Raw genomic sequence first — 23,955 nt, 5'->3', positions numbered from 1 at the left:
AACCACCTCTGGGCGAAGCATAGCACACAGAGATTGCAAGCAGCAGTCTGCTGAGGAATCACGCTTCAAGGTGCAGGGGCCCCTGATACTCGCTGATCTCGGTCTGTCCACCTTGTCCTTGCAAAGCAACATTATCGGATGTGCCCGATGTTGGGCGCCATCTGTTAGTCCAAAGTTATGAGGCTACTGCAAAGAAATGAAGACACACCAGTCACGAGGAACAAATACATAAACAATAGTTTATTATCGCTGAAGCGGACCCAAGTTCGTCAATGCAGGTGTACAGGCATAGAGAATGTGAGCTCAGACATGGGGGAGTGAGCACACTTTATACATTTAGAATACCATGGTGAATCCATGTTAACCCATCACGTGATGATAGTTCATGACCTACAGACGTGGGTATTTTACCATAGCAACATATGCTGGAATACTCTCTGTCATCCCGCAGACAATTTACTGTCTGGGAAGCAGAGCAGAGTGGGGTGTAGGAGTATATTGTGTTTCTAACCCAAGGCAACATTCCTCGCGCTACTTTATCTATGTTGTTTCTAGACTAAAAGGTCAGTCTGTATTTCTACTCAGTAGCTTGGTCTTTCAGAACAACAATATGCCATGAATTGTGTGCTTCCTTTGTCTAAATGCACATTCACAATTAGCTGCAGGAAGGTCAAGAGAGCCCCGGAAGCTATGTTTGTGTCAGTACTTCAAGGATCTGAGTCAAAAACAAACAATGTGCTCAGCAGATTTAGCATTCTTGTGCAGGTGCATGTTGCAGGAGCTTCTGAAGCAGTGACTTTGTGAATCTTTATCGCGTTCGGAATGAAAACTTGGCAAAGAGAGCAAAACGATCAAGATGGCATTCGCGAACCGTGATAGCGCGGTTCAATGTGTTTGTGCTTAGGTCAACATTATAATGCAAAATGAATATGTTTTTACACACCCGGAACAATTTCTCGTTGTATTTGATGGTTTAGTGAGGCTGTTGCTCTGAGCAATTAGCCTGGTTTTTGGTTAACTGCCAGGGCTCTACCCTCGGATTATATAGGGAAACCAGATGGGGCTGTCTGAGTTTATTACCTCTCCTTGTTTCACACTTTAAAGCCTTTCCTGCGCACATGAGAGCCCACCGTGCTTGAAGTTGAGATTTGCAATCTCGGCTGGAGCCCCATCACCCTTTTGTCTGGAACGAGACATGCTGTCATGATGAGTAACCGCTGGTTCATTTTTTTTTTTAATAAAACATTTTTTATTGCTTATAACATAGACAAAACAGTCATAAAAGAAAAACAACAGCAATCGAGGACCAGCGCGTCCAAGCTTAAAGTGGCAGTGGTATCTGCATCACCAAACATCTAAGCCACCTCCATTGTCCCACTGCGTGAACATTCAGGTTTACCTCACCGAAGTTCGTGCACCTCAAGGCCCTCCCTCTTCCCATGTCCCCCATATTTTAGACATTGTAGATCTGGCGTTCGATCATAGCACATGTGTCCATGTCCATTGCCCACTGTTCCATCGTCGGGGATTCTGACACTCCCCACTTCTGTGCGATATTGCACTTGATTAGGGCTGCTGCTGTGTGCATTAACAACTTCTCCCATTTATTGAGGTCGCTCTCTCCCGGTGCACCCAGGATTAGGACCTTAGTGTCCAATTCTATCGTGCGGTTGAGTATCCTGCCAGTTCCCGGCAGCAAGCGTCTCAGAAGTTGCGAATGCGGAGGCATGTCCAGAGTATATGAAAGAAGGTTCCCTCCTCCTCCCCACACCGGAGGCAGTTTGGGTTTGTGGCCCGCTTGCAGCCATGCAATGCAGTCCTAGGATAATATACTCTGTGTAAGATTTTGAGCTGTACCAGCCTAAGCCTAGAGGAGATGGCCACTTCGCGTGGGTGCATCTTTCCCATCTGGCTTTTAAGCTGGTCAATTCAGGAGTTAGCAAAGGATGTAATCGCATTATAAAGGATAGAAGTGCATTTGGTAGGGATGTACTCAGGTAGTATATTGTGTTCTATTGGTGTAAAGTCCAGGATAGTGTCCTCTGCATGTATGTGGGTTCTCAGGGCGTGGGTTATTTGCATGTAGTGGTACCGTTTGGTGTCTGGGAGATGGAATTTGACTTGCAAGTCTGCGAATGGGGCTAGGTTCCCATCTTTTAAGACATCCTCCACTTTCATAATCCCAGCCCTCACCCAGCGTGGCTATGGATCAAGTTTCTCAATCTCCATCAGATTGCCGTTTTTCCATAGGGGTTGTGCCGTCGTTATTTTGTTTACCCATCCCACAAACACGTGTGCGTGTCTCCAGATGGCAGTGATATGTGTCCTGGTTGTTAGCGGAGGGTGTCTCTGGGGGAGTTGGTATAATAAGTGTATTGGGTCTGTGTCTTGCATGGCCCTCATGTCGGCCCTTATGTGGGGTAGCTCCCGATCCTCGTGGAGCAGGTCGTTGACCACCGTGAGTTGTGTGGCCCAGTAATAGGTCTGGAGTCGGGGCACCCCTATCCCACCCTCCCAGATTGATCTTTGAAGCGTGGTCAGTGCTATGCGCGGTTGGCCACCTCCCCACAGAAGCTCTCTAAGAATGGTCTCCACCCGGCCAAATTCGGTGCTTGGAATCTGTAGTGGGGTGTTCTGTAGGACATAGAGAAATCTTGGAAGGGCCATCATTTTAAAAAGTGCGGCTCTACCCATGAGGGTCAGGGGGAGAAGCTTCCAATGATGGACGTCATTAGTGAACCGTTCAATGATTGGTTGGAGATTGTGCACTGCGTAGCTGGTGAGGTCTGTTGTTATCCAGATCCCGAGGTACCGGACGCCATGCTGCTCCGTACGGTACAGACACTCCCGTGGGTTGACCTGATCTCCACCCTTCACCGGGAAGAAAACTGATTTCTTCCAGTTGATCCTCAAACCACTAAATTCCCTGTAGTAGAGAAGTATCTGAGTTACCATGGGGCATGAACGGGCTGGTTCACCCAGATATACCAAGAGGTCATCTGCGTACAGGGAAATTCAGTCTTCATATCCCTCTGGCCATCTAAATCCTGTCCAGGATGCGTTCTGGCGGAGCCATATGGCGAGTGCCTCAATTGCGAGGGCGAAGAGAAGAGGGGAGAGGGGGCATCCCTGACGCGTGCCCCTGCCCAAGTATAAGGAGCTAGAGGTCCACCCGTTCACCTTGACCTCTGCCTGGATATTAGTGTATAGCTTCACCCATCTTAAAAATCCCTTGCCAAACCCCATGCGTCCCATGATCTCCCAGAGGCTATCCCATCGGACCGAATCAAAGGCTTTTTCAAAGTCGATTGCCAGAAGGGCAAGTGGACTGTCAATGATGGGAGCCCGTTCCAGTGCGAGGTGGAGCCGGCCCAAGTTCATTCGGGTTGATTTGTGTGGCATGAAGCCATATTAGTCCGGGTGTATTAAAGTATCAGCAATCGGTTGTAACCTATTGGCTAGAAGTTTGGCTAGGCCCTTAGCTTTGCCGTTAATTAACGAGATTGTCCTGTAAGAGGCACAATCCTCCTGGGGTTTGTCGGGTTTAGGGATGACTACGATAGTGGCTTTACAGAGGTCCGGCGGGAGGGTGCCCTGTTCGTGGGCGCTTACTAGCATTTTATGGAGGGCGGCCGTTATGTTCGTCCAGCCCAGTTTCTGCCAGGTTTCGACTGGGAATCCGTTGGGGCCCAGCGTTTTTCCGTTTTCCCTGTCTGCAATTGTGCTAGAGCTTCAGCCACCTCGGCCTCCGAGAGGTCACAGTCCAGAGCCGCCCTCTGTTGCGCAGACAGGGTTGGGAGTGTTATGTCATTTAGGAGGGTTGGATTCATTGCCGAGGTTGGGCCCTGGTATAATGCCGCATAGAATTGGGCAAAAGCCTCCGCTATCTCGGCATCCTTTCACCCTGTGGGGTGATGATCTCCCGGACACAGCGTTGTCCCTCATCCCTTTTCTCCAACCAGGCCAACATTTTGCCGGCTTTGTCCCCAAGCTCATAAATTCTTGCTTTAGAGTCCCAGTGGGCTTGTTTGGCGTTGTCTAACATTAAGTTTCGGAGGCACTCAGTGGCCCGTTTAAGGGACATTTGGGTTTGAGGGGTTGGATCAAGGGTGTGTTCATTCTCCCTTTGGGTCACTTCCTTCTCCGCCTCAACCACTCTCAAGAGTCTCTCTTTCCGTTTGTTCACAACCCAGGAGAATATTGCACCACGCAGCACGGATTTATAGGCCTCCCATATCACCACTGGATCGATTTCCCCAGTGTCATTGAGCTCGAAGTAGTCAGTGGAGACTTCAGCAAGGTGATCCACGAGTTCGGGAAAACCCAGGTAGTAACCATTCAGTCTCCACATTCTAGGGGGGAATGCACCCTGTAGTTGCAGTTCAACCAGCAGGGGTGAGTGGTCCGAGACGCCCTGGGGGAGGAAGTCTGCCGAAGTTACCCTGAAAAGGTCTGTATGCGGCAGGAAGAGTTAGTCAAGCCTAGAGAGGGAGCCGTGGGCTCCGGAATGGAATGAGTAGCCTCTGGTCTCCGGATGTAGTTCCCGCCATACGTCACAGAGGCCCAAGACGGATGCAAAGTTAAACAACCTCGTGGGGGTATTCGGGTTACGTTGTCTCAGATGGGTGCGGTCAGTGGCATTGCTCATGACATCGTTAAAGTCTCCCCCCAGAAACCACTTATCAGGTTGGTGTTTTCCTATGAGGGTAGTTAACTCATCTAATAGTTCCTGCCCCAATCCGGGTGGGGAGTATACTGAAACAAAAGCAACTTTCTCACCCCACATCATTCCAAGGATTAGCACAAAGCGGCCCTGGGGATCTTGTTCTAGTCACTGCATGTCAAAAGGAATATGTTTATGTATGAGAATGAGAGTACCCCTGGATCCCATCGTGTATCCCGCGTGAAAGGCGGACCTGTAATTGGTGCGTTGGAAGAAGGTACAGTGTGATCCCGCCAAATGAGTTTCTGTCAGCAGGGCCATGTCGGGAGAATGTCTACTAAGCAATTGCTTGACCAAGCGTCTTTTAATCGCGGTGCACATCCCGTTTACGTTCCAGGTGGGCACTTTGAGGGACTTGGGACGTTCAGTCAGTACCGACTGGGATTGTACAGGTGCCATCTGGCAAGGTTGCTAGAGGGTTGGGTGAGTTTCCTGCGGGGGTAGAATCCCTGTGTGTGGTGGTGTGTTGTGACACATGCCTTAATTGGTGAGTAGATTGCTGTCTGGAAGCGCTGGGGCCTCGATTAACCCAGAACCATAACCACCCAGGGAAACTGCAATGGAACATTGCTCCTGGGGTAACAAAGAACTCTTCATAACTATCCCTTCCCTCCCCCTCCCCATACTCCACCCAACACGAAGTACCTGTCGCCCCAACATTGCTGAACTCAAAAAAGGTAGGGTGTCAACTTAACCTGTTCCCAATCAAGATAAACTGAGGTTGTTGTGGGGGGAGTTCCTCCTTCTCCCCGGGTGCGAGGGCCATGCGCCTCCACTTGCCGCGTTGTGAATGTGAATTACTGTGACATAGTTCTGCACAGTCCATAGTTCGGTTTCATACCTGCCGGTAGGGTCTATGTCCCCGGTGGGGATTAAATCAGGGGTCAGTCCCCCACGTCCGCTGGGCGGTCCGGCCGAGGTGGTTGGTCCGGCACTTGATGCTGATCTGCTGGTGGTCTGGGGTTTCTGCCCTTGTTACCTTGAGGTGCCGACCAGTCCCCTTCTATATGCTGCTCAGCCCATCGCCAGGCTTCTTTAGGGTCATTAAAGTGGACTTTTGTGCCATTATGGTAAATTTTCAACTGGGCAGGAAAGAGCCGGCCGTATTTGACTCCTAGTGCTTGAAGTTGTCTTTTAAGCTTTTCAAAGGATTACCTCGCCCTCTGTACCTCCTTCGTGTAGTCTGGGAAGAAGGCTATCCTCGAGCCATCAAAGGTGATCGTGCCTTTGGTTCGTGCTAGGTGCAGGAGTGCGTCTCGATCACGGTAATTTAACAGCTTCGCTATCATCGTTCTTGGAGGAGCGCCGGGCGTTGATCTACCTGTGGGCATACGATGTGCCCTCTCTATAGAAAAGAATTTTGAAAAGGATTGCTGGTTGAACAGGTCCATTAGCCACTGCTCCAGGAAAAGTTCCATACACGGTCCTTCGGCTTTCTCGGGAATACCAAGGATTCGAATATTATTTTGTCTAGATCTCCCCTCTCCCTCTTCGACCCTGGCCTCCAGGATCTTGAGCTTGGCTGAGACTTCTTGGAGTTGTTGTTGCACACTGTGTAGTCCATCCTCTGTATTAGAGATATGCTGTTCCGCCTCCCCAGTGTGCGCTGACAGCTTCTGTAGGTCGTGTCGGAGAAGGAACACATCCAGGCTAATTCTGTCCATCTTTTGCTCCATTGACGAGCGGGAGTCCGCTATGGCTGCCATGACGTCTCTCAGGGAGAGTGCGGGTATAGCGTCTGTATCTTCCGAAGGTAGCGGTTGGGGTTCAGGGGATTGCGACGGGGGGACTGTGTACTGGTCAATCCTATTCTGCATGGTGGGCCTCCTAGTTTTGTCTTTCCCCATGCTTACTGTGCGACCCTACGGGCACGTTCTTGTTTCTAAGGATATGTCCTGCTGCTCGAGGGGCTTTGTTGCACAGACTTGTTTAAGAGGTCGTTCTTCACGTGCAGCACTATGTCGGGTTGAGGAGCCTCCTCACTCCATGGAGGAGGGGGGCTTTACAGGGTGATGCCTCCCTTATTGCAGGGTGTAGTTCGGTGGTGGACCTCAATGTTCGACTCGTTTTTTCAGTTTGGTAATCCTTTCCGCACCGCACTCCTCACCTGATCGACCTCCCCGGGGGGGCAGCGCTCTCAGCCGGATCATGTGTGCTGATGAATCACTCCATGTTCCTTTCGGAAGCCTGGTGTCTGTTATAACGGCAGCGGGGGATTTGAACTCTCAGCCCCAGCAGCCAGCCCACGAGCCGCTGCGGGTCCGCTTATCACTCTACGCTCCGTGCAGCAGTGTCTGGCCAGTCCCTGCCCCTCACGGCCACCAGAGGCGGTAGCTGTAACGTACGGCGGGCGTTGTTCCCTTGGTACGCTATGAGTTTATCAAGCCTCTACTTGCCTTTTGTTTCCCGGTGCACACCCCATGCTATTGGTGTTGTCCTGCTTGGGGGTGGGAGGGTCATGTTGTCGCAGTGGGCGTCCTTGTGTGTGGTGCGCCCCACGGCCTCCCAGGTGGCTGGGGCCCCGGTTGACCACCAGGAGGTCGCCGCTCCCTCGGGAGAATTGCGTGTCAGCAGCTGCCAATTCCAGGTTGACTACGCGGCAGAACCGGTGGACCAAGGCCGGGCTGTGTTCCCGTGTCTCACCACCACTGCTGTTTCTTCTGGGGCGGGGAAGCCCGATCTCGCCCAGAGTGCCCCCTTGACGGGAGAGCAGATGGGGTGTCCCTCATGCGCATGGGGACTACGGCGCAGGCACTCACCGGTGGGACAACCTCCGCTGTCTTTAGGCCACCGCCGTGCTGATTAGGTGAGTCTTTTCCGCCTTCTTACACCCAGGCGAGCGGCTCAGATCTTCTATGCCGCCGGTCCGGGATCCACCGAAGCCCTGCCTCTGCCCCTTCACTCCTCCGACCTCCCGGACACAGCCTCCCGGATCTCGTCACTGTTGCAGGCTGGCGTCCACCGTGTCGGTCCTCACTTCTGGACCCGCGATTGCCTGCAGCGCCTCAGTACCCGCCTTGACTGTCTCCGGGTGTCGGCGTATGGGCCGCTCCTTTCCTCCCTCAGAGCACGCCCAATGCACCTGCGGCCATCTTGGTTGTCTGCTGGGTGAAATCGGCGGCACTTTCACCGGGCTCCTGTCTTGCAGCCCCAGTGCGTTATAAGCCAATTTCGAGCGAGGGTATGCTTGGTGCCTTTACGCACCGGAGGGTGTATTTTGGGGGTTGGCAGGAATTACCAGGCAGGCGTTTTCGATCAGGATGTAGGCCAAGGCAGTGGGATCTCTGGAGGCGCAGTCTACCACATTGCGCTGTTGGCCACGCCCCCGCTGGTTCATTTATTGCTATTTTCCCATCATCAACATGTCTACAGAGAAAGTGCTGCCCATGTGCAAAGGTTTTGCCAGAGCCAAGTAGACGGCGCTTAATTTGTTAAAAAAAAAATGCCAGGGCCAAATATCTTCTAGCACGCTTGTGACACTGCGGGTGGGCTGTTCCCCACTGTAGAGGAGGTCCCAGACATGGATTGCACCCCTGCCCCCCAGTTCAAGGCACCAGAAACGTATTCGCCAATGTATGAGACACATGAGGAGCAAATGAACCAACAGAGAGCAGCACTCTGGCTTTGCCCAGTGTACATCAGAAGAGCAGTACCTGTTGAAGCACCAGACAACCCTGGGCTGCACGATACCCTCTTTGACAACCATACCAACAGCTAACACGAAATGAAGAATACCTACAGACGGTTCACGAAGAGACCCAAAGAGCATTAATGGACGGCCAGTGGAAATGACACAAGGGTCCGGACAGACTCCCGGATGAACGGAAACGACTATCAAGGATAGCACACCAGAGCAAGCAGCTATGAAAATTAGATGTAATGGACACGGTAGAAGAGACGATGTTGACACGTAAGAAAACGTTGCGGTGAAACAAGATGGAAGTATCCAACCAGATAACACATGTAAATAGGCTTGGAATGCAAGACGCTGAGAAAACGATACGGCTTGCAATGCTTAGTAGAAGAATAAAGCGTCAGACACCAACCATATATCTACCTCAATAAGGCACAGTGTACACGTGCAACTCCATTTTTGTGAAAGCAAAAATATGCCCAAGCGGCCTGAGGCCTACCAGGCCAGTTTTTATATTCCAGCTAAAGCCAGAGGGGAGAGCGGAATCGAAACTCAGCAAAGAAGTAGCTCACGCCTGGGAATTCGAGGTCAACCTAAGGAAGGGAGGAGAGCGGCAGCTCTGAAGAAACAAAACTCTAGAGCATACCAGCCTGCCCCGCGACGGTCAAGATAAGGGGGCCCAGGCAGGTGGTGAGGCTAAGGAAGAATCAAATACTCGAAAAGCCGGAAACTGGAGCAGATTTACGGTGAGCAGACATGTGACCAGCCAGGTGCAAACAGCTACCAGCGCCTGATGTCACCCAGAACTGAGGATGCCATAACTTCTCCAGATAAGAGGCTACAGTTTCGAGGCCATCTTCAGCCAACTAACTGACACATAGCCCTAAAAGTACTGATTGATGGAAAGGAGGCAGGGTGAATCCTAGGGCACTAGGCACCTGGGTGTCCATTCTGCATGCTGCTAATTAAAATGGAGATTTATGTCTAGGGGTGTAACCCACCCAATCACAATGGACCAAGTAATCTAAGGGACTATAGATAGTAGAACCAATAGGACGTCGTACTTGTAGTGACGTCTATCACATGTGATGTAGAGGGATGGGCATAGACACCCACCCGATAAGAATTATCCAATCTGCATGCTCTGTTACCATATACAGATATAGCACCTATACTTAAGTTACCTTTTCCAACCAATTATATTACATGATGAACTTGTAGAGTTAGACGTCAATGATGACGAGTTTGGAGCATAAAAGTTACTGTTTGTATGAAGTTTGTGGAAGTGGAAGCGAGACAGGCGATCGCATCACTGCTGATTCCCATTTGTTTCCCCGTTTTTTGTACTTGTCATTAAACAGACTTCCCTTTGCCAAACTATTGAGGCCTCATTATTGAGTTGCGTTGGAGTAAGTGAATCCTGCACCCTCTTCCTCACATGGTGCATCTATATTGTTTTACCGGTACTTGAGGGTGAGCTCTGACCTATGGACCCGTCAGAGGATAATCCGCCCCTTCAATACACTTGGTAGCGTGAGGATGGTTTCGGCCATCAATTATTGATTATATAATTTCAAGACACCCATAGACCGACGGCATGAAGTAACTCTAGGCCTTCGGCAATATCACGAGTCCTTCCGCCATTCGGCTGAGTAGACTGAGAAGCTTCCCGTGGACAATGATAGTGTAAGTCCATAAAATCTGCAGTGGGTCTGAAGGAACCTGCCTTTCAAAGCATAACCCTTCTCATTCCCACGGGCAGCGGATCGGAAGAAAAGACTGCAAGAGGCTGGAAGGAGGGGCAGTGATCCCGAGGTCCCAGAGAGGAAAAGATGCGAGCGGTGAGTGAAACAATAAACTCACTACTTTGGCAAATGTCTTGTAGGCACTAGAACAAGTAAGGGAAAGGTAACGGAGGGGTGGCGGAGAAAACATAATAAAATAGTCAGAAGCAGAGAAGACTGTATATATATAAGGGGTTAATGACTCGAGTATAAATAAGAGAGAAAAAGCGGTTACCGGGATAGACACCCGAGAGAAAAAGTGGTTACCGGGAGGGCACACGAGAGAAAAACAAGGGATTACCGGTGGGACACCCAAGAGAAAACAAAGGATACCAGGAGGGACACCTGAGGTAAAAAGGTAAGGATTTGCCTTGTTCCTGCGCTTTAATACAGCGGTCAGAAGAAACCTGAACTCATAGCCCACATAATGGGGGACAATTAGGCTACGTGACGATTAAAGACGGCACTAAGTGAGTTTGTTTAGACCCCATGATGGGGTATTAATTAGAAGGCAGGTATATGTATGTCCAGCTGGTGTCCGTCTAGTCTGTCGAATGATTTAGAGGAAGAGGATGGCAGAGTAACCAAGGACGGTTTCAAGGTAATCAGGGGGGTTTTCAGAATAATCAAGGTGGCTTTCAGGTCGCGCAGATGGGCAGTCCAGCTACGCTAGATGGACAGGCGGCCCGACCACCGCCAGTGTGTTGGCTGTGTGGAATGACAGGACATGTGGCGCGCGTGTGCAGAAGTCAAGGCATGTGACAAAATGGCCAAGGTATGGGAACAGGCATGGTAAATCAGCCTGCCGTCCCACAACAAGGCAGTGCACAGAACCACACATTGAAGCAGCAGGCGCCAGGGTCGCAGCAAGGTGCGCCGTAAGGGGTTCAACCCTTGAACACAGGAAATTTGCCGCAGAGGCAATCCTAACAGGCACCGCCGCAAATGTTGCAGGGCACTAACTCCGGAGGGGGAGTCAACCCTGGAAATGGGGGAAATCCACAAGTATACAGTGGACCAAACCTATATATAAACAGTAGGACAGCTCATGGGAAACTCTGATGTGCTCTATCCTATCAGTGACACCAGACCCTAACAGGGAACCAAGGGTAAATGTTGTCATAGGGGGGAAAGAATATTCCTTCTTAGTTGACACGGGTGCAACGCGCTCGTGCATTCGAGAAGGCAAGTTTTCCTTGTCCGGCCAGGTCATAGATACTCAGAGTTTCACAGGAGCTCACAGTAGAGTTCCCTTAACAGACACGCTCCCAGTCTCTGTAGAAGAGTGTGAAATGAATGTACCTTTGTTATATTCACGTCGGACCCCAGTAAACATTCTAGGTCGAGACTTAATGACAAAGTTGAATATGACAATCTCGTGCACGGAGGAGGGCATAGTATGTTCTACTCCAGGAATGCATTACTCAACGGTATGCGAAATGATCAGAGCATATTCCAGACGCAGAGCCATGAGGGCTATACCATTAGAGCCAGAAGTCTTTGCATATGGCTGCGGGTGCTAATGGCGGGATTGGCAGGCCTCGCAGACAGAATTATGAGAACCACTGATGAGTTCCTATTCAGACCAAGAATACCCATGCATGAAGAAGAGGGACAAATATTTCCCTTAATGATACATACTGCTGCAGTGCGAGGGAAAGTAGCACTTGTTGAAGGGTATGATGACGAAGGCAGACAATGGTGCGCAATTATCGCTATTGAAGAAGGGTACCGAGTGACTGACGTCACTGATGACGATCTGTTCGAAGAACACCCTGACCTAGAAGAGACAAGGGCAGAAGTGAGTCTCATATTCTGGGTCAAAATGATCAAATGAGAGGTGCCATAGAGAATGATGTTGGCACTGATACGTCCAGAATATTTTGATGATGACATGGCTCAAGTGCCTGTCACAGTATGGACCACAGGGCCCTATGACGTAGGCCTCCTGAAAGGGGGAGGAGAAGTGAAAATTAAATTGAAACCAGGAGCAATTTTACCAAGAGCGTAGCAATATCCCATGTCCAGAGAAGCGGATGAAGGGATCGCAAAGACAATTTCCGCCATGATGGAGCAGGGCATCCTTGTGACGTCAGAATCACCCTGCAACACAGTGATTTACCCCGTCAAGAAATCGAGAGGAGGGTCTTGGCGTTTAATCCAAGATTTAAGAGCATTAAACGATATTGTTGAAGCCAAATTCCCTCTAGTCCCTAACCCATCTACAATTCTATGCAACATACCCACTGAGGCAAAATATTTCACTGTGATTGATTTGAAAAATGCCTTTTTCTCTATCCCGTTTCACCGTAACTTGTAAGAATTGACATTGTTCACTTTCAGACAAATGCGTTTGAAGAGCACGAGACTGCCTCAGGGGTATTGTGAGTCCCCGTCCATTTTTAACAGAGTCCTGCAAATGGACCTAAGCAATATTGCAGTGGACAGTGTTGTTTTGCAGTATGTGGATGACATTCTGATCTGAAGCGACACTGAAGAACAATGAAGGCGCGATTCTGTCCAGCTACTGACTATACTGGCTGAGAAAGGATATAAAGTTGATAAGGAGAAGTTACAGTACTGTCAACAAGAGGTGTTATACATAGGCCAGCTAATCTCACACAAAGGGAAAAAGGTAACCCCAGAAAAGGCTGAAGCTATCATGAACACGGCTAATCCGATCACGATAAAGCAAATGCAGAGCTTTCTAGGACTGTGCAATTATGTCAGAGCATGGGTCTTCGATTACAGCTCATATACCCAGCCCTTGCTTCAGGCCCTAAAGAAGGCCCAGGCGACAAAGGAAAAGATTGAATGGACTGAGGCGATGGAGAAGGGGTTTACAGAACTCAAGGGGGCAATTTGTAAGGCCCCAGTTCTTGGGATTCCTAACTATGCAGAGGAATTCTACATATGTTTACACACAGATGGCAATTTTATGACGACAATACTCACTCAGCGAACCTCACTTGGATATAAGCCTCTAGCGTATTACAGCGGAAGTCTGGACCCGGTTATGAGAGGCCACTACCCATGCAAACAAAATCTAGCTGCTGCAGTGTACGCCATCGAGAAGGCGTCATCCCTTGTAATGGGATGCTCCATGACGGTATATGCCCAACATTAATTATTTGCCATACTAGAGAAACCAAAGGGCACACTGACATCACAAAGGGCGTCTGCCTATGAGGTGATTATCTCTAACCCATCGATCAAGATAGTTCGATATAAAACTGTCAATCCAGCTACGTTCATAGCTGAGCCAGTCACTGAGGGAGAGCCTATACACGACTGTGAAAACTATGAGGAATTCTATGATGAAATCCCCAGGGTAAAGGAAAATGCCCTGGCAGGGGGTGAGATCGTGTTCATTGACGGTTCATCAAGAATCGACCAAGAGGATGGACAAAGATACACAGGCGTGGTCGTGGTAAAACACATAGCAAATGGAGAGTTTCAAGTACTCGTCAGTGCACGAATACCATCCCACTATTCTGCACAAGCTGCAGAACTATTGGCATTGATACCATTGAGAATCTCGCAGATCAGGAAGTAGCGGTATACAGTGACTCAGCCTATGTGACATGAACCGTGCATGCAGGACTAGCATGTTGGAAAAGGAGGGGATACCTCTGAGCGGACGGCACGCCTGTGCAACATGCAGCCTTATTGGATAGGCTGATAAAGGCACTACAGCTCCCTGTGGGCATAGCAGTCGTGAAATGCGCCGCCCACACCAAGGGGACGGATTCCGTGTCACGTGGAAACCATGAAGCGGACACGGAAGCCAAGCGTATGGCATCCAGGAATGAAACAATCATGGACGTGGAGGTGGCACGCACCCATTAGCGTATGATGGTAGCATGAGCCACACCAGAAGCCTATAGCAATATGGGGCAGACTCATCTGATGGAGCTCCAAGGGGAGGCTCCCCAAGAAGTGAAGAATCTATGGAAACATCAAGGGTGTTCTTTAAACCCCTCTGATGGGTTGTGGAGGCAAGATAGCACTGGTAAACCAGTAATGCCTGTCGCCCTACTAAAGGTAGCATTGGAGCAATTACATTACCCTATTCATATGTCAAAAGAAAATCTTGCTGCAACGCTCACAGAAGACTGGTTTACACCGAATTTAGCGGAGCATGTTGCATTCTTTATGGTAAACTGCATAATCTGCCAGCAGTTCACTGCTGGGCACACATTAAAAGTAATGAGAGGAGTCATACCCTGGCCAGATGGGCCTTTCAGCACTTACATATCGACTATGTCAACATGATTCAAGTGTGCAATGGGTACAGGTATTTAATTGTGGTGGTGTGTCCATTCTCTAGATGGATAGAAGCAGGTCCCTGTACACACCCAGACTCAACCTGTGCTGCTAAATTCCTGGTGAGGGAAGTGTCCCCTAGATGGGGGGTGTGTGAGGTAATGAGGTCAGATAACGGGGCTCACTTTGTCAATACAATATTCGAACAGATCAGCTTGTTGCTTGGTATAAAGCACAAGTTCTCGTCGGCGTAATCATCCTGAGGGAAACGGCATATGTGAGAGGCTCAACGGCTTGTTAAAAGAAAAGATAGCCAAGTTGAAACTCACTTAAAAAAAGGGATGGCTGCACTGTCTACCACTGGCATTGTATGCACTTCGGAACCAACCAGGCTCCGACCATCATCTCACGCCGCACGAGATAGTCACGGGCAGAAGGATGAGAACCCCTGTTTCCCCCGAGATAGGGCTAGATGGGATGCCCAGCCAACTAGGGAAGTCCTGGGGTCAGAAATGCATGAGTATTTGAGCTGCATGACATCGAGCCTTTCTGTCGTTTCAGACCAACTGCAGCGACGGCAAAAAGGGGGCAGCACAGCACAAAACACAACAGGAGGTGCTGAGACAGATCCAATTCAAGGTCTATGTGCACCCCTCAACTTCCCTGGTGATGCAGTATTAATCGAAAACGATACAAGGAAAAGGTGGGACGAGCCAAGATGTAATGGTCCGTTCATCTTGGAGGACTGCACACCTTCAGCTGTCAAACTCCAGGGCAGGAGGGCATGGCTCTTCCTAAATGACATTAAACCATATATCGGAGAGAGCCCTCCAGCTGCACCTCACCATGAAGAAACCACAGACAACGGGGAAGAACCTCAGCACGTGCAGACAAGATCCATGACGAGGAAGAAGGACGCATGAGCGGCAAAAGAACTCTGTTTTAAAATTGTGGCTTTCAAGCTGGACATTTCCTCTGAGCAAAAAGAGAAAGGTGATAAAGAACAATAATACGGACACTCTGTGCACCACATGTGCAGGGTAAAGGAGAGAACTGCGCATCCACAGCCACAACAACATTGATAATAAAAAATCAAGACTCGGATAGGCGGCAAAACGAGACTTGTCCGAGAGCTTAACTCAAAATCCAGAAGCAACCAGTGTCAAGACTTTGTGTATAGAATTTATGGTATCCCCCAGCAGAAGTATCACAAGGGATATACTGTCCTGCTTTCGGCTAGTATTACAGACATATCCATCACTTGTAGGGAGAGACACCAGTATCCCAGACTTCATTCAAGATCCTGCGAACAGGAAGGTAATATGTCAACTACTGACTGTCCTCGTGGAGGCCTTCACCGAGTTGCCTGAGTATGGTGAATAAGGACACAGATGCTTCCGCCACAAGTGGTCATTGATGAACTGACGTACACGCTGTTCTTTCGCATAATAGAGGAGTGCCCAGGACTTGTCGGGAGAACCACGGACACCCTAACATTCATCAGAGATCGAAGAAACAATGAATACCTGAACCAAGTGTGGATCAAGCTAAACTACGTGTTTGCAATCCACGCAGCAGGAAAGTGCAGAGACTATTTGCGTCAAAAGAAAAGCCTGTGATCCAGGACCCAGCAAAGCAGGACAAATGTCCCTGTCACCTGAGGATACCCAGCTGGCACACAATATGCTATTTCGCTTAGTCGCTGACTTTCCAGAAATGGTGGGAAGACCTGCTGATGTTGACGTCATAACCTTCCTCAGAGATCCAGCCAATGTCGCACCTATGGGCACACTCCTCAACGGCATCATGCTCCAGGTGGAGCTAACTAACTTCCAGCGAGAATACCTGAGGAGATTCCAGTGAAACTTTCCGCCGTGGGACAGATCAAGGAGACAGAGAGACAGTACTTTATCTTTCTGCCGTGGGACAGATCAAGGAGACAGAGAGACAGTACTTTATCTTTCCGCCGAGGGACAGATCGAGGAGAGCAGAGACGAGAACTCCACTGTCTTGGTTTTCTATTTTTCCTTATTTTTCCATGTTTATTTTTTATTTTTTTTATTTTTTATTTTTTTTATTTTTTATTTTTACAACATTTTTATTTTTGTGTGATTCTTAGCAGTACCCTCTTTTCATTCCTCCGCATTGAATAGGTCCCAGCATGTCCTCAGGACCAAAGCAAATTCGAGGAGTACACTGGGATCTTACCTACCATAGATATGCATAATAAATGTGACTTACCAAAGATGTTAGCTTAACCTTTTTCCATAGTCTAGCAAAGGAACTGTATCCCTTAACCAGAGACTACCATCACCACCCGCAAGAGCGGGGACACGTGAAAAGCACTCGACACTTTAGTATTAACGTACTTTTGAGAAACGAGATCGGAGTAAGTGAAGAGAAATAAACACAGACGACAGACTTATGATCGAAATGGGGGCCCAGACCAGTAACCTAGTCCTCCCGCAGGCGGAGGGGCGCCCCCACTTCCATGGAAGAAAATGCTGCAAGTTGTCCTGTCGAATGATAATGTGCATTTGTATAGTGATTATCATTGTTTTTCTGTCATTAACTATCAGAACCGCATTCTTCATTGGTGCACGAAGTGTCCCAATTCCAGTGCACCCACCAGATAACATATGCATAAGTCCCACGAAAGCACCCAGACCCTATATAGTTATTCCAGTTCCAAGAAAATCTGAGGGTCAAGTAAACAAACTAAAATTGAAAGTAATTAGCAGTGATTCCAATACACATGAGGTAATGAATGTAGAGAAAGGCTGGAGGCAGGGTCAGCACGGAATGAATGAAAACGTAGCACTGACCACTGCACGCACCCATACATTGAATGCACACGAACAGAGGCAAGTGTCAATGGCTACAGGACCTCAAATGAAGGCAACAGAAAATACGAGACTGCCTACCAAACAACCAGTCCCAGAAAATAGTCGAAGGGACCAAGAAGAATCAAGTGAAGAACCAAAGAGAGAGAGAATAACAAAAGCGCTCGAAAAGACTGAAGTAGCCACAAGGGAATTCACTGGAAAAACACAAATGTTGATAGATCACTTATTCCTGTTTATAGTTAGAGCAAAGAAACTACACAAGGAACTGAAAAGTAAAGCAATAGAGACTGTAATAGCAAGCACACTAGTTCCAACGCAAGGAACAAGCACCAGGCCCACGACACAGCCACGCGTGGGGCAGATGGTGAGCCAACGGTAGTTAAAGGAGATCTATGAAAGATTGCAAAAGAAGAAGAAAAGAAATGCAAACCCTTCTTCCGCCACAGCAATCAAAACAAGGAAACCTGTTCCACCGAAAAGCATGCCAGAAAAACCTGCAGAGTGGAAAAGCAGCAGAGACGCATTTGGAGATATAGTTATAGCAAACTACAGAAGGACGCTGAGAATCAAGAGAAGCCCACATGAAGACGACAATGTATTGAACGATTACATGGACAGCACCGCACATCTAGGAAACAATATTTGATACCAACACATGTAGGAAGTTGGGAGAAGGCAATCAGAAGGAGAATGCTTCGTCTGTGCACTCCCACCATACAGTATGGGAAAATCCAAGATCTTCGTGGCAGTGGAAATTGACGTCCCCACAGCACACTGTATGTCGCACGTAGCAATGTGCAACACCAGAGCACAATTTATGGGAAGAGACGTCTCGTTAATATGGGCCACTGAAAAAGATTACCCTGATGAAGATGGCTATGTCCAGGACATTAAAACAAGAAACAGAGCCCATAATAGGAATCAAGTGATCACATATGAGAACCCTGAGGTTAAAGGATCAGGAACAAGATGGGAAATAAACCCGAGACTGAACGTTCAAGGAAAAACTGCAGAAGCGGCTCAAATCTGGAAGAACAGAGGCCAAATGCAGATCTGGGGAACAGTAGTTTACCCAAATGGATGGGAAGAAGGAGTAGTAATCTGCCGAGCTTGGATGGTCCTTGGAGCCTGCCAAGAAGTGATAGAGAACTCATAGAGGTTATGCAAACCTCTATGGCCAAAGTTGGTAAGACTGCTGACATGGGTCGAAGACAGAGGAGGACCTTTACAAATAGTACCACTGGAGAACCCGAAACTGTGCTTCAGAAACAATGGCACAAGGAAAATGGAACAGAATCAAAACTGCGGACGAATCTTTGAAGCCCCAGGAATGATGCAAGGGACCGCAGTTATAATGGATCATTACTGGGCGTGGGTCCAAGGCATACATAAGACTACCGAAAAACTGGGGAGGCATATGCACACTAGTGAACGTCCATGTTCCCGCACTAGTGATCCCAAAAAGTGATTTGAGTCTGGGCAGTTTCCCGAAAGCAGATGCTCATCTAAGAAAGAGGAGATCTATGGAACTGGTATCCAGGATGAGGAGAGAAAATTGCTTTTCTGCCAAATCAGAAGAAGCATTCCACGCAATTCCATACAAGCACAGGCCGTTTAGCTGCACCTCAACAGTTTTCACAACAATGCTTCTGCCACACATCCAAGTAGGAGAGTGAATGCTAAATGGTTACAGATAACCAGATGGGAGTTATTGCAGACCATCAACACCACCATAAGAGGATTCAACGCGATTAAGGAAGAGCTGAGAGCAATTAGACTGATGACCATCCAGAACAGATATGTGCTGGACATGATCACAGCGATGGATGGAGGTGTTTGCACAAAAATCAGAGAATCATGTTGCACATTTATACCTTCGCATGACGAAGAAAATGGAACCTTAACAGAAGCTATAGGTATGTTGACAAACCTACAGAACCAAATGATCGATGAAAGTGATGAAGTGGACGATGACAGCTGGGTTGGAGCCTTGTTCTCATGGGTCCCACGATGGATGGCAGATATATTCAAGTTTCTGGGAGCTTTACTAGCAATAATACTGCTAAGATTCTGTGTTATCAAAATAATCATCACACAGTGGCAGAAAACTGGGAAGAAAGCCATTGGGATGAAAATCATGATCGATGTCGAACCAGGATGGAAGCCCAGAGACCTGACTGATGAAGAAATAAGAGGCTTTGTGAAGGTCAGCGAATTTGCGCCAGAAGGAACAAGGTTTACATACCCCAGTAAACGAAGGAAATATGAAGGAAAATGGATATATTGCAGCCCAAATGGACAATGCCAGCTAATGACCTGGAATAAGGACGGATTGCACGATTAGAGGCGGCCAGAACCAGGATATTGAGGGTGTACAATTGAGGAGAGAAGAGAGAACATATCCTCCCAGCATAAGATTGAATGCCCATTACTTTAGACGCAGTAGAGACCAATTGCGGCATACAGCGCACTACACGTTCTAGGATTTTGCCACAGAGGATCAGGAATTGCTCCACCTTATCCAGTTTGGACCCTAGAAGACACTCCCTAGTACTTTACAGAGCTGAAGATATTTTTGAGAATACCAGAATTGAATAAAAGTATTCGTCATGAAGAAAGCGGCTACTTGAGAATCCCGCTGAAACCGGTTGACTGTTCAATTGCTCTGGTTGATAACTTAGACTCCAATTCCCTTATAAAGAAATAAGAGGGTTTGCTAAAAAGAAATTGATTTTGTTATCAACACGTATTTTCTCACCATTATATTAGGGAGGAGAAATATTGTTTTTAAACCAATTCTATTGACCATTGGTCATAGAATCAGTTTTTGTTTTAATGATAAGACACACGCCATGGGGGAGACAAATTAAACACGAAAATATCGACCTCCATGCTGTGTGCATGTATTAGACACCAGGAAAGTGTTTTAGAGAGAATAGGGTCAGGATCTCGACATCATTTGTAGTCGGCCCAGCAGCACCAACTAGGGCCCACAACCATTTGATACGAGATCATTCACATATAGGGTCATTTAACTTTTTTTTGCTAGGGACTCAGCTATAGGAATAACTTTATAATTATTTAGCCTTCTGTTTTCTAAGTGTTACAATATTGAGGCATAAACGGGAGGTAGTTGCCTTCCAACTCTACTTTGTGGTTACTCCTGGAATAAGGACGAACACGTGAAAGCAGCAGGAAACTTGAAAGGTGTGATAAAAATATGGACTCCCAAGATCCTCGCATTCACACCATCTTGTACAAACCCAGAAGACGGCGAACAAGACACAGATGAACCAAAAAAGATGAATACAAAGGAGGAAGCAGAAGTGGTCGATGAACCGACCAGAGGGGGGAGTGTAGAGGAGGTCCCAGACATGGCCTGCACCCCTACTCCCCAGTTCAAGGTGCCAGAAACGTATTTGCCAAGGTATGAGACATATGAGGAGCAAATGAACCAAAGGAGAGCAGCACTCGGGCTCTGCCCAGTGTACATCAGAAGAGCAGTACCTGTTGACGCACCTGTAACCAGACAACCCTGGGTTGCACGATACCCTCTTAGACAACCATACCAACAGCTGACACGAAATGAAGAATACCTACAGACGGTCCACGAAGAGACCCAAAGAGCATTAATGGATGGCCAGTGGAAATGGCACAAGGGTCCGGACAGACTCGAGGATGAATGGAAACGACTATCAAGGATAGCACACAAGAGCAAGCAGCTATGAAAACGAGATGTAATGGACACGGTAGAAGAGACAATGTTGACACGTAAGAAAATGTTGTGGTGAAACAAGATGGAAGTATCCAACCAGATAACACATGTAAATAGGCTTGGAACGCAAGACGCTGAGAAAACGATACAGCTTGCAATGCTTAGTAGAAGAATAAAGCGGCAGGCGCCAACCATATATCTACCTCAATAAGGCACAGTGTACACGTTCAACTCCATTTTTGTGAAAGCAGAAGTATGCCCAGGCGGCCTGAGGCCTACAAGGCCAGTTTTCATATTCCAGCTAAAGCCAGAGGGGAGAACGGTATCGAAACTCAGCAAAGAAGTAGCTCATGCCTGGGAATTCGAGGTCAACCTAAGGAAGGGAGGAGAGCGGCAGCTCTTAAGAAACGAAACTCCAGAGCATACCAGCCTGCCCCGTGAAGGTCAAGGTAAGGGGGCCCAGGCAGGTGGTGAGGCTAAGGAAGAATCAAATACTCGAAAAGCCAGAAACTGGAGCAGATTCAGGGTGAGCAGACATGTGACCAGCCAGGCGCGAAGAGTTGCCAGCGCCTGATGTCACCCGGAACTGAAGATGCCATAACTTCTCCAGATAAGAGGCTACAGTTTCGAGGCCATCCTCAGCCAACTAATTGACACATAGCCCTAAAAGTACTGATTGATGGAAAGGAGGCGGGGTGAATCCTAGGGCACTAGGCACCTGGGTGTCCATTCTGCATGCTGCTAATTAAAATGGAGATTTATGTCTACGGGTGTAACCCACCCAATCACAATGAACCAAGTAATCTAAGGTCCTATAGATAGTAGAACCAATAGGACGTCGTACTTGTAGTGACGCCTATCACGTGTGATGTAGAGGGATGGGCATAGATGCCCACCCGATAAGAATTATCCAATCCGAATGCTTTGTTACCATATACAGATATAGCACCTATACTTAAGTTACCTTTCCCAACCAATTATATTGCATGACGAACTTGTACAGTTAGACGTCAATGATGACGAGTTTGGAGCATAAACGTTACTGTTTGTATGAAGTTCGTGGAAGTGGAAGCGAGACAAGCGATCGCATCACTGCTGATTCCCATTTGTTACCCTGTCTTTTGTACTTGTCATTAAACGGACTTCCCTTTGCCAAACTATTGAGTCCTCATTATTGAGTTGTGTTGGAGTAAGTGAATCCTGCACCCCCTTCCTCACATGGTGCAGCTATCTTGTTTTACAGGTACTTGAGGGTGAGCACTGACCTATGGGCCCGTCAGAGGATAATCCGCCCCTCCAATACACCTCCACTGCTGCCACCCCCCATAGCTGCTCCCCACAGTGTCGACATATTTGGGGTTACACTACAGCTCGAACCTCCTCCTTGTGGTTGATGGATGCACTATCACAACTTCTTAATTAAAGTGAGTCTGAGACAATAAGGGCTGGGGCTCAAATATAAGTGCCAGGGCTGAGCCCTTGTAAACACCCCTACAAATTAAGCACTGCAAGCAGGTGGTGCTGAATCGTGGTGTTAATGGTCATCTGCACCTCAAATCAACGCTTCACACGAGCAGTGCTGGATTGTGAAGTGGTTGGGATACTGACCTCCAAATGAGGAGTGTTTTAAATACTGCCTCCTCCACTGATTTATTTTTTTATTGGTCTTGTGGTTTTTCTTTTAGTGTCATTTATTTTGTTAATTTTGACAAATTAAACAAAAACATAATGTAGGCAATATGGGATTGAAGCCTATGCATGTTTTGAGCAGGGGCCCATTTTAGTTCCTGCATCACAAACTGTTTCAGAGGCTTCCCTGGCTAGTGACGTATGAGGCTGTGTAAGCACTCCTCTGTGCTGCAGAATACACATGCAATGTGGCAGGGCCAGGGCTGGTGACGCCTGTGTAACAGTGCCGGACACGCATGCGTTCAGTGCCATTGACATTCAATGCTGCTTTGTAGTTCCCAGTCAATAGTCACACTTTTTAAAGGGTTCCTGTATCTTTTTATAGGACATAAACACTATATAAGGGTACCTAGTAAAGATATATATATATATATATATTGATTAGATTATTTGTGTGTGTTTAGTAATGGTAGATGTATGATGTTAGTAGCCCTGGATGTATGATTGAGGGTGTGAGAGTGAAGTAATGGTGAATTGTGCAGTTGGGAACAAACGTGTATGAATTGTGGAATATACATGTATTCAGAAAGATAATATTGGGTGTCTATTGAAGTGTAAATATCTGTAGGATAAAATGGTTTTAAGTAAATAAATTGAAAGACATATTCATTGTGACAACAAATGGATAAAGAGATATCATCTATTGAGTCTTGATTTCTGTCTAGCTCTGGTAGTCTTGACCACAATTATTTTTGGTGTCTTTTTATAGGACTACTGATCTGTCTGCATGTTTATTTTATTTGATGTACATTTATCGCTTTTGTAGCAACAGGCAATATGTGGTCAAAGGCTAATCCGGAAACATAATGGTCTTGCGTAATACAGTGCAATGTAATTGTCACTTGCTGTATCATGCCACAGTTCTCCTTCATCTCCCCATTAAACTAATTTAGTGGTGTCAGTGGGCTGGCACAGGTCAGGGGGCTGGTGGGAAGGCAGAGGAGAGGGGGTAATTGTGGGTGTTGTCAGACATTGCCAGTTCTGCTACTGTTCCTGCTTCAACATTACCCCCTTAAACACATTCCAGTATAAGGTGGATGCCAGTCTTCTGGTGGGCATTCTATGCAAACAGTTGTACAGGCTTGAAAAATCACAGACTGTCACCATAAGAATGGTATGCCGGCTGGGTAGGTCTGCCCACGTATCGTCCTCTCGCCGAACACTCCATTGGTTGGATGTAGAGGACAGGATTCAATTCAAGGTGGCATGCCTGATCTTCAAATGTTTTAACAGACTTGCTCCCACCTATTTGAGGGACAAAATTGGTTGTTATCAGCCTACTAGGCTGTTATGATCAG

The sequence above is a fragment of the Ambystoma mexicanum genome, chromosome 3p (assembly GCF_040938575.1).
Source record: "Ambystoma mexicanum isolate Mex_15411 chromosome 3p, UKY_AmexF1_1, whole genome shotgun sequence".
Taxonomy (NCBI): domain Eukaryota; kingdom Metazoa; phylum Chordata; class Amphibia; order Caudata; family Ambystomatidae; genus Ambystoma; species Ambystoma mexicanum.
Note: the sequence above shows the minus strand (reverse complement) of the source record.